Genomic DNA, 12,626 nt, shown 5'->3' with positions numbered 1-12,626 from the left:
TCTAAATATCTGAAACTGGGAAAACTCAGTCCTGTGAGCAGTACTTGGATTAAAAGGAACAGTAAGTAGGTCTCCCAGTCGTACTCTCAGTTTAGGGGAGTTCAAGCTCCCATTATAGATCAGATCTGGCCTGAGGTTGGTGTGACTGGGTTTCTCTTGATGCAGAGCAGACAGCTCTGAGTCAAGTTTGTGAAGAGTGTCTCTGCCCTCTGGGAGTCAGTGCTTATGAAGGATTTTAAAAGTTGACCCTTTGTCTCTGGTTGTCTTGTGCTTGAAAAGCAACTCATGATAAAACATTGACATGTCTAGTGCAAAGTCTGAGTCATTTAACAGCGTTATCAAAATCCCTTTGATATGAGGAACAGAAGGGTGAGTGGGAGGAGTTGTTACACAGACTGTAATGTCTGAATTGGACCATAACAATGTGTATGTTCCCCAGGCAGCTGATTTAATGACTCACCTCTGTCATACTGCTTTCAGCTGAAGCAGTGAAGCTCTGCAAAGCTTTATTTGCAAATTCAACTGGTTTTTGATGACCAATAATGAGCTCATTCTACCGTTCAGCCTTTTATCTTCTCTGTCCAGAGACTGCAACAGAGTGAAAAATGGTGGTTTGGACAGTCAGGCTTGTGAAACAAAATAAATAAATTAGTGGCCTGGTTATCAAATGTGCTAGGTAGTGTAAGACTTTCAGAAATACTTGGTGTTACCTTTTCTGTCACACTGTCAAGTCAGGGTGACCGGGAGGTGGTACCAAGTGAATACTGGCTATTTTTCAAAATTCTGTCTTTAAATACATATCTGCATGGTTAATTAAGAGAAATACGTCTTCCTTCTCCATCCTTAGGAGACCAAACACCTGCTGTGAAGTTGTAAAGGTTATTATGCCTGACTATGTACATAGAAGTTCTAGGCTACAAGATAGAGCATTATAAAAAATGTTGCCCAGTGGATTTAGTCTGTGCTCCTATGGTGTTGTGTTTCTTGTAGATCCCAAATCAAATTGTAACACGTTCTTGACAGTTTTGTGGCAGATGTGAGAAAAGAAGTAGCAGTTCTCATTAGAAGTATGAAGAGGGGAGCTACTACAGGTCTGTGCAAAGTTACACTCCTTTCAGAGGATGGAGCTAAAGCCAAATCCCTGATTTCAAGTCTGCAACTTTAGCTGGAAGGCCATGCGTATCGTACTTGTGCCTAAAAGTAATACTTGAACATCTTTTGTTTGTAACAGCCATCAGTAATAGGACAAGTTATTTGCAGTAAGAAGGGTCTGTATCCTACAAAACTGTGTGTGGGTTTGGGTTACACGTGCTGATCCACAGTCTGTTGCTTGCCAAACATGTAACTGATTCTATGGTCTCTACCTTGCAAATTTTGCTAATAGTATTCCTTTACATTTTAAAAACTTATTCTTAGATCTTGGGATGAATAAAACTATATAGTATTATCCTGTGGTGTGCTGGGCTGTGTCTGTTATTAATGTACCATATCATGTCTTATGGGCATGTGTTGCTGTTGTACTCTTAGCTCTAGGAACAGGTGAAGAAAAACTTCCCAAGGCAAACATAGGTCTTGGTGCTATTCTGTCCAAAACTGGAATGCAAAAGACTGAATTAAAACATAATTGCTTGATTACATGCTCTTTTTAGAACCATTTTCCTTAGGATACTATTTCTCAGTTGGAGTGACATTCTAAGATATTATCTGAAGCTGGATTTGGGCTATTTGGATGGAAGCTTTTAAGATAAATAGACTCACCTCTGTTTGACCTTTTTGGTTTAAAATTCTTCATGTTAATACTACCCTAAATTGTTCTTCCTCCTTTTGCAGATGCTTTGACTGTTACAGCTGTATTTACAAGATCTAAGTGAAACTGAATGTTATATGTTGGCAGAGATTGACTAAAACCAGTCTTTGATACCTCTGGGGCTGCCATAAGGGGGACCTCTCAGGGTTAAAGTAGCCTTATTCCATGAAGAATGACTGGAGGTTACAAAGTGGTTCAGTTGTAAATAGGGTGTTTCTGAGCTATGAGTGATAGAGGCAGAGCCGTACAGATGTTCCCCCATTCCACTTTGGGAGGTCTTGCAGAATGCTCAGCTCTGGATCAGGCAGAAGCCACATGCTGATGCTTCAGGACAGGGTTTGGACATACAGTCCTGAAGCTTACAAACTTGTGGTGCTGGATTCTGAGGAGCTCCACCCCCGTGAGCTGCTTCTGCCACTTTCCTTGCTTTTGGGTCACAGCCTTGTAGAAAGCAGAGTTGCAACAACTCTGCCTCTGAGGGGCCGCTTAAGTGGGCCTTCTTGGCTGGATTAGGCTTGTTGGCCTACATTAGATCCTCTCAAGTGAAGAGTCCTTCCTGGCCCTTATGACCTGGTATGGAATGGAAGGCTGCATCTGTCTATGAAGCATTGCAGTAGCAGACTTTTAAAAAATTTCTGTTTCTGCAGAAGTGGGTCATGCAACCCTCCTGAATTAATAATTTCTGGTGAAAGCAATGCAAAAGCTGTGTTGCTGAAATGGGGGGTTTCCATCCAAACATGCAATCCTCTTTTTTAATGCTAGACTTACCCTTTTAAAAATAGATGCTTTAAATCAGACTTACATGTCTAGTCTGGCACCAAAACTGGCATCAGCCTTTTCCAAAGGGCTGAGCAGCAACTGGACTTCCCCACAAGGGTTGTCACTGACAGGTGAAAGTTGTGGCGTAGTTAACACTGAAAAATCATGTTGCACATTTGTGCGCCTAAGAGTAGGTTTTACCTTGTGTGACATTTTGGGGTTGTGGGTTTTTTTAATTGTTTTTAATTGTATTTCTTTCCTCTCCCCTAACCCTCCCGCCCAGTCTTTATCTGGGTGACAAACTCATGGTTTTGTTACCGTCGTGTTAAATAAAATTTGCTCACAACAACCCCAAGCAATGCTACAGACTTGGGGAAAACTGGAAAGCAGCCCAGTGGAAAGGGATCTTGGGGTGCTGGTGGGTGGCCAGCTGAACATGAGCGAGGAGTGTGCCCAGGTGGCCGAGAAGACCAACAGTATCCTGGCCTGTATCAAAACTAGTTTGTCCAGCACGAATACAGAAGTCATTGTGCCCCTGTACTTGGCCTTGTTGAGGCCATAGCTTGAGCACTGTGTTCAGTTCTGGGTGCCTCTGTATAGAGAAGAGCAGCATGGACAGTGAGTGGTTTGGAAGGCATGTCATATGAGGAGTGGCTGAGGGAGCTGGGGTTGTTTAGTCTGGAGAAGAGAAGGCTAAGGGGAGATCTTAATTGCTCTCTACAACTACCTGAAAGGAGGCTGTAGTGAGGCTGGTGTTGGTCTCTTCTCCCAAGTCACTAGTGATGGGATGAGAGGAAATGGCTTAAGTTGTGCCAGGGGAAGTTTAGACTGGATGTTATGATAAAATTCTTTACTGAGCAAGCGGTGAGGCGTTGGAACAGGCTGCCCAGGGAGGTGGTGAGTCGCCATCCCTGGAAGGGTTCAAGAAGCATGTAGATGTAGATCAGGACATGGTTTAGTGGTCACAGTAGTTTGATCATGGTTGGTTTTGATGATCTTAAAGGTCTTTTCCAGCCTTAGTGATTCTATGATTTCTCAACTTCAGCTCTGAGAGCAAGGTTAAACTTTGAGGATAGTGGAAATAAAAGTGAAAATAGGATTGTGTGTGTTCCAAAACAAATAGAAAATATTGCATTGCTTATTTAAAAATAATACAAGGAAAAAAACCTCTTAAGAACATTCAGTCTTTAAAAACTAGCAAAGTTTTCAAGCCGTGAGGTATTGCTTTAAGTATTTCTTCAAAGGGGAATCATCTTTGAAGATGGCTAAACCAGCAGTTGTCGTAATGGTGGCATTACTCACATCTCTTGTTTTCTGGCCCTGACAGTGTTGAGCTTCTTGCCTGCACTTGCACTTGTAGCTATTTTACTTCCTGTGACAGAAAAAACCTGATCTTTGTAAGATCAAGTGAACGTCGGATACTTGAACTGCCACAAACCGCTTAACTGCAGCCTTCAGACTTGGCCCTTGTTTAAGATTGCTTTCCAGTTACAGCTGAGCATCTATAGAAGAGAAACTCAGTAATGACAAACTGCTGTCCTTCACAGACACACAGGTACACAAGTTTTGTGTAATCATTCATGCCAGCCTGAGTTCAGCTTTTTTTCCTCTCTACTTGTGACTGGATCATATCCTCAGATGTTTCTGAGGACATGAAGAAATAAAAATACTGCAAGATGTGGTAAACAGAAATACCAAAAGAGTTATTTCCAGCACAGTTGCTGGAAATAATTTGCCTTCTAGGTCTTTTCAGAAGCACAGCTAATCCAGGTATAAAATAGCACTAACTTTTGTTGTAGTGCTGGTGGGACACAAACTACCAGTGGGGTGGTTGGAGTGATGCATTCATATCCTGAGATTTTTACTTACCTTTTCAGAGATGACAGGTTGCTTTAACATCTCCAGAGAAACTTAACAGCAACAATAATAAATTACAATGGTAAGGAATAGCAGGAGATAGGAATAAAAAAAAAAGAAAAGAAGTGTACAAACCCTGAAAAGCTCTTCTGTCACGTGAGAAGCGCTTGACGCTGACACAAGTTCCCCCTGCCTCACTGAGCTGTGACCAGTAGATGCCACTGCAGTCCTATTAACTGGGACCACTGCTACATGGAATTTAATGGTAGTGTAGGACGCGGACACCTCGTAGCCTTCTCAGTCATGTTAGCTGATGATAGTATATGCCACGCCACCCGATCCTAGGAGGATAGGCATGAGTAAAAACACTTTATGTAATTTTTGGCATGGTTAATTCTCATGACAGATGACATACTTCCTTCTTAGGACTCTGGAAAGCTTGCTTTTCCTGCCTGAGTTTTCTGTTTGCCTGTGTCTTATGGTAGAAGTGAGATCTGTAATGGTATCTCAGCCCCAGCAACAAGGAGTGAAATTTCTATTTCTTCCCAGGTTACTATTGTTTTGGGGCCAGCAAACACTGAACGTTTTTGGCATGGTGGGTTTGCTTGGCATTGTGTTCAGGAGCTGATAAACATTGCCTATTGCATGCTTCTGAAATAGTACGAATGACTTTTATTGTGCCTTTTTAAGTTTAAAATTATATTTGGGAAAAAAGATTTTTCCCTTGAAATGTTATTCAATAACTCCTCCTAGGTTATGATAATTTTTAATGTACTTTTTTTTTTAAAGCAAATAGTATAAGCTGTGTCGCTTCTTTTGTACTTCTAATTTTTATGTGTATATCAAGATATATTTTTAACCTGCCTGACTATGAAGTCTGTCTGGGGAATTATATGTTTAAAAAGTAGCTGTTAAGCCAAGACACAGAACATGTTGCTTGTATAAAATGTATCCCCATAAGAGGCCTTAAATTGCTAGGAGAAGACTCTGTGGTGAGGGTATCTGGGATTAGAATCAGTGCAGCTGTACTGTGCAGATGACAGGAGAACTTGAGGATGTGGTGGTGGGTCTACGTCATTCATGCTGTCATGTGGAATGCATTAAGGGCAAAATGAGTTGGCTGTTGCACCCATCTCTGTTCGGGGCATTACAAGCTTGCAGATGTTCCTCCAGCCAACTTGTCTCTGATGGAAGATGTCTCCTTCCTATTGCATCTTACCACCTCTACCAGGCAGGTTCATGCAGAGGTTGTGTAGGTACTCATGGAGAAACTCTGCTCTGAGCACCTGTAACATGTTTGCATAGACCTCAAGTAGCACACTATCTGTGGATTCTCTTCTAGCCTGAGTTCCTCTTAACATGAGCCCTTTTTCCTTAGGGTGAGATTATATATTCTGGATTGGTTCTGCAAAACACTTCAACAAATTAATTCAGGTGAATCGTCCAATTAAAGGTGTTCCTTTGTGCTTCAGCTTGGCATGAACTCTTTGTTGGACCTTCATGGATCAAATGATGAGTGACTTTTCCTGTGGCTGACCCTGGAAGGATGGGCTATTGCCTTGGCTAAAGAAAACTGCGGTTCGAGCACTCGGATCCCTGTATACAGATCCCTTGATACACACTCATCCCAACAAATATATTCCCTTCTGAAGTTAGGCAACCCTCCACTGTCAAAGCCTTGAAGACCTCAAGTGAGCAGCACTTTCCCCAAAATGAAATCCTATCCAAATGTTTTGGCTTTATCAAACTAGCTCTGCACTATTTTATTATTTTGTCACTTAGTTTTTATTTGTCACTTTGAGCTCTTGTGATACATACAAGTCAGATTGTCAGTTTTTACTGTGCAACTGAAAGGAAGTGAGATACACTTTGATGAAGGAAAGTTGAGAATCATGAGTAATTGCATGAACACAGGAAAGAAATAATCCTAAAAATACAAATTACCTGAAGTTGTGGTAGCCTCTCAAGGGTTTGATTTAAACTGAGTCAGAGTTAGGATCATCTTTTTGCTAAAAGAAAACACGTGAATGTGTGTAACAAAAGAAGAGTAAAGCAGTTTAAATGGAGTTTCTTTTCTTTATAGATAGATCTTGAAAAACCCTTTGGCTCTGTATGTGGGTTCTTCTAAACTGATTACAGTAATGTGGTTGTTTCTGTAATTTAATTATGTCTACGCTCAATGAGAACAAGTTAATTAAAAGTCTCTTTTGTTAGCTGAAATGTATTAGTTTTTCGTACATGCAACTTCATGGCTTTTGTTTGCTCTCCTTGTCATAGGCTGTTTTTGTTCAGCACAGCTGTGCTTTCTATTGCATAAGAATTTAGTATAGCTGGCTTTAGAGCTCATCCTTTTTATAGGCTGGACAAAATTACCTTCAGGGATTTGCAAATGTAGGTCAGTAGTGTGAAAACACAAGTCCTACTCCTATATTCAAGTTTGCTCTTAAGTAGCCGATCAGTTTTGCTTTCAGTCCCTTTGGCAGGTTGTGTTGCAGGTGCTTTGCTGTTGGAAGGCTAAGTGTGTGTGCAGGGAAATTGCTGGGCTTTGAAGCATGGTCCCAGAAGCCCACGTTGGAAATGATATTTTGTTTACAACAAAAAAGGTTTTTATTTTAGAAAACTCTTGGGAGATGAGCTTAACCTTGGGCTACGGTAATGTCAGGACTGATTGGGGCTGGGCATGGTTTGTGTTTAGACTGGTGACAGCCAATCCTTCAGAGGTGCATGACTCGGTATCTGACACACTTCCTTCTGAGTATGAATGCCACAGCACGTCGGTAGGAGGTACTGCACTGCTCCATGAGTCATTAAATCCAAAGCACTGCAGTTTTTCTGGTCATTAGAGATTGCTTGTCTCCCTTAGTAAGAGCATGGCTTTGCCTGCCTCTTCTGTCTAACCCTTGACTCCAGTAAGCTCCCTCCTGGTGCAGTCCCCTCCTTGGCTGTCCAGTTTCATCATTTACTCTGTGTTCCCACTGAAGTGCTGTGGATTCATGATGCTGATGTAGAATGGGCAGTCTTTTTAGTACTGGGAGATCCCTGTATTTTTACAGCTGTGAGACTAGAAAGCTAAATAATCAGATAACATAAACTGATTAATTTCTTTTGATTGTCGGTATGTATAGGCCAAGGGTCTTGTGCAATCTGTGAGTTTCCTTTCCCTTCCTAAGAAAAGTCCTTGCAATGAAATCCACCAACCAGTAACTTCAGCGTTACTTGAGAATTTCTTGTCCATTGCAGGAGCAAGGAGTAGCTTCCCCCTCCCTTCATCAGAATATGGGGGGACTTTGAGCTTTGTAGATTCATGAGAACCTCCTCAACCTTGTGATAGCAGTAGATATGCTCATGTCTTCTTGTGTATTTGTTTCACAGAGCGACCTCCTCTTTGTGTCCCAGTGAACAGTAGGTGGTGTCCTGCCATGAGAAGGGCAGAACATTTGCATTGTAGCTGGCAGGCTAGCCACATGCCAAGGCTGCTGTGGCTTGAGGATATTTTAGCAGCCTTGTTCTGGAATTCTGTTTATTCACAACTGCTTTAAGCTTGACTAGAGCTGTTGGTGGCCAGTTTATGCTGTGGAGGACTAGCTCTCCTTTCTGATGTACCTATCCAATGGGATCTTCCTAGTTATAAAAATTGCAGGTTCTGAAATGATGAGGATGGAAATGAAATGAAAAATAGGCAGTCATGCTCCTAGGACTTTGGACAACTTTCTGCATCTGCTATAATTTACTACCTGTGAGGATTCATGGTGGCTTTTGGAGATGTCCTTTACAGCAAGATTCATGTGTTAATCATGAACCTTTTAAACAAAATTTCTTACTCATTGCATATTACAACCTGCCAGCTCTCACCTGTGTTTGAGCTGGGATTGTTATAGGAATATCCAAGTATAAAAAAAAATCTATCCTTTAGGCAGAAGTAGAGGCTTCATTTATGGAAAGTTTGTAAAAATAGCTTATTTTGATAATACAATTTTTAAGTTACTTTTCCAAAATCCTCTTTAAAATCTACTTTTTCAACTTCAGTTTCAAAATGAAAAACTTAGCCACAAAGAAAGTGCCTACATGGAAAAAACAAAGTGTATCTTAATCCATCCCTAGAATTTCTCTGGAAATTAAGGTGGCTGTCATTCCAGTGTTTGAAATCTTCTAGCATATTGTAATCATTCTTAACATGATTTGAGATGTTATTCAGTAGCCATCCTGTATATACATGGTTAGCCAGAGTTTTTAAAGGCTCAGTTACATTTCTAGGATGAGAGGTTAGCAGTTAATAAGTCTTTGACAGCAACAGGAGTCTTGTCTTTACCCACTTGCTAATTCAATACCTGGAAAACTCCTCAAAGGTCTCAGATTCAGCATTGCTTTTAAGTGGATACTTGCAATAATATTTGTAGCTCACACAGTGATACCATGCTGTGCTTGTTCTGACCTCCTGTTAAGGACCTGATCCAAAACCAATTTTGAAGTAAGCGGAAAGTCTTCCATTGATGTTGTGCTTTAGAACAGATCCGAGAAGAAACTGCAGAGGAAGCGATAACATAGTGGTGGGTCATGTGTCTTGTGTCTGCAGTACTGGGGAGCTGATGTCATGTTTATTAGAAGCCAAGATCAGAGTTCACAGGCTCAGGAAATGTCTGCAGAGTTTAGGAATGGTTTGTAACTTCTATCCCAATGACAGGTTTATTTGGCACTTTTTGATAAGTGGCCTGTTTGAAATTTCCTCTCCAAGTAAGCAATTTGTAATTCCCACTTGAAAGGGCTACTGTGGGGGATGGTGATGGGGCCATATTTGAAAACCGTTTATGGTTGCTAACATCCTGGCATCTGTCATCCAGGAGTCCTGTGCCTTTATTGTTTTGATCTGTCCAAAATGACTTCTTTATATAGAAAGTGGAAAACTCTCTTTGAGACCTGAGTGCAGATAAAAATATTTATGGTCCCTTAAAACCTATAAATAGAATTGATGACTAAGCTAAAGGATCATTAGGAATAGTTCTGCCTTTTTTTTTCCTGTAATTAGATTTGCTCACTTTATTTTGATGATCTTTTCTCACACAACCTTACATGGTGGTTCTCTTTGTTCCTCACCGAAATACCATCATTGTGACGCTTAAATTCTGTCAATTCTCAGCTGCTGCACTGATTCACAATCCTCTTATTCTCAGCTTGCCTTCTGCTTTCTTAAGCAACAGTTTATTCATTTTGCAGTTGTTGGAGGTTTCTTCCACTGATGACGTCTTATTGGCTGCTGAAGACAGTTGTAAAACCTCTCATCGCAGTGGTGGGGTAGTGACAGTGTTCTAAGAATATCAAGGAAACAAAGTTTATTGGGAGAAGTGATGGCTTTTCCTAGACTAGCTTGTGTAGCTGGGAAGAGAAAACAAACTCAGAACCTCAAGGGATCTGACAAAGTGACTTTGAGCCGAAACGTTCATACAGTTTTTCTAAATATGTTGGATAATCCTTGTTTACCTTCCTGAATTTCAACAGAACTGTCAAGCTCTGTGGATGGGGAGAGCATGTCATTGTGTTTTTAGGATTATGGTTAGATACTAGAACTGTAACAATGCTTGTTTTTGATGGTTGTTGGGGGATTCATGAGCTTTTTTTCCTTGTATGTTTGTGTCACTACCCTTTTGAGGCATAGAGGGAGTATGAGGAACACCGAACAGCTTCCTGCCAAGAATGAAAATGGAGAATTTTTTTTTTCTGATTCTAAAAGCAATCTGGTGCAGTAGACCTAAACTTGGGTTTCAGCTACACCGTTTATTTCAAGAATTGGAGTGTTACCAAAACTTAGACTCTTCAGAATCAGCACTTAGGAACGTGGAGGAACCCAACAAAGCATCTATCAATGCCACTATGTTTAAAGTGGAGTAACAGGAGTCAGGTTTTTACTGGGCTTCCAGGGATCATTTGAGTCAGGTAAGGGCCTGCTTTGGAAGCTTGGTACTGTGAAAATCTAGACCGTGTGTAACACTTGTAAATAAATCCTGGAATCCCATGTCATCTGTGTGCTCTTGAAAGTACCTCAAGTCCTTTGTGGTAAGGTCTACTTGGACAAATGTCTTCACTCTTCTGATGCCTTCAAAACAAATGGATGGAAGAAACCTGATTTAACTGAAGATAAGTGGAGGACAAATAGTAAGGTTGAGAGGAGAATTTGGATTATGTTTCCATGTTGCTGCCCTTTTCACTGGAGCATGAAGTCACATAGGGCTATCTTGACGCACACAAAAATTTGTTTTATGCCACCAAAGGTTGTGCATTGAATATAACCTGAACTGTGTCCTGAGGTAAACCAGACAAAACTAGCCAAATAGCACTTTATTACAGTGTTGATTTTTGTTGTATTCTTGGCTACGTGTTCAGGTCATTTAATGATGTATTCACAATGATGTCTCCAGAATCAATGGGAAACGTGCTGCAGTTCAGTGTTACCAGTTGAGCTTAGTTCCAGCCAGCAGAGGACATTGTTGTTCAATAATTTTCTCAAAGAGGCTGGCTTTTGACATTTGCTGTGCATCTTTAGCCTGATGGCTTATAGAGTTCTGGACAATTTGTTACATTTACAAAAGAGCCTATTTTTGTGGAAGAGTGAAAGCTCCTGGGACTCTAGAAAACGAATTCCAACCGAGCTATCTCACTGAGTGCCAGTGTCATGCCAGTTTTCAGCCAGTAAAGCACTGCTTAAAGAAGTGCTGTTGATTGACACCAGTACTGCAAAGACTGGGTTGGATAAGTAATCAGCAGGAGGATCTGAAATCTAGGGAAACATTATGCGTCTATTATTAGCACAACTTTCACCTGCATGTGAGGGATAAGCAGGTGTCATGACAGAAGCTGAAATTCAGGAGGGATTTTAAACTGATGGCTTCAAGAAAATGAACTTCTATGTGCCTTGTGTGAGGGTATCTCTCAATGGCCACAGTTGGCTAATTTTTATGCACCGAGGGTATTTTAGCCAGGATATTATGAAATTTTTTTTCCTTTTATCTTCACCTTTTTACAAAAGGATTTGAGTCCTGAGGCTGCCCACAGAAGTGGTGGAATCACCATTCCTGGAGGTATTTAAAATATGTGGTGGTAACCATGATTGTGACTGGGCAGTGCTGGTTTAATGGTTCAGCTTAATGATCTTAAAGGTCCGTTCCAACCAAAATGGTACTATGAATTTAATGCTACACAGATAGTTCAGAAAGGGAAAAAAATGTGTTTTGTTCATTCCCTGATACCTGATGTGGAGATGGGAGCTGAGGGACAATTGAAAAAACAATCAGCCTGTTTGTATAAAGGGATCTTTACTGGGCCAAGAAGTGAAATGGCAGACATGAGCAGCCTTGAGTTCTGTACACGACCGGTTAGGTGCTCATGAACCTGGAAAGCTGTGCTTATGTTTAAATAGCACTGTAACTGAGAGTGTACCTCCAGTCAAGAGTCTTCTAGGAGATGGGTCCCATAATTTAAAGACTTCTCGAAAAGTTTAAACATCTTGTTTGCCAGAACCAAAGAACACAACCCCAAAATTCCCTGACCCTGTTGTCAGAGTAGAAATTTAGAAATGTAGAAGTGGTTTGTTTGTTTGTTTTGAGAATTCACCTAAATTTTGTTAAATTGTGTGCTAAATAAAAGTAATGTGAAAGCTAAATACTTGATGCTTTAAAAATATTTCTGTCATTCACTTTGGTAGAACAATCCTTTAATTCACTATCATGTTTTAAAGTTAAGATAGCAGGGATGGTTTTAAGATGACTTCAGTTGAATGATTTTTGACAGCTGAGATTGTCAAAAGACAAGAGGGAAGATTCAACTCTTTGAGCATGGGCCAGAGAACATATTCTTTGTCCTGCTTCTCTTTCACCATTTCTAATGCAGGCCATTGTCCATTACTTTGTTTTTAATGAGTACTTGATTGAAAACCCCAAACCATGGCCTCCTATTGCTGTGCCCTTCTCTTGTGCATTAAGAAAGTGATTCTGTCTCGATTCTGTTAAAAAGGATGGCAGCAGAACTGGGATGTGTCTGACAGCTCTTGTTCTAGCAACTTCAGATGCACAATAGTTATATTAGCTGAGGATGTGGCTTTGGGTTTTGATTTCCGTTGTTGGTCCAGTCAGGAATTCTGGGTTTCTCAGCTGTGATGCCTTTTTTTTTTTTGTTTTTTTTTTAATTTGCATAGAATCTGCTTTTCAATAAGGAG

Source organism: Indicator indicator, chromosome 9 (assembly GCF_027791375.1).
Source record: "Indicator indicator isolate 239-I01 chromosome 9, UM_Iind_1.1, whole genome shotgun sequence".
Classification (NCBI taxonomy): Eukaryota; Metazoa; Chordata; class Aves; order Piciformes; family Indicatoridae; genus Indicator; species Indicator indicator.
Note: the sequence above shows the minus strand (reverse complement) of the source record.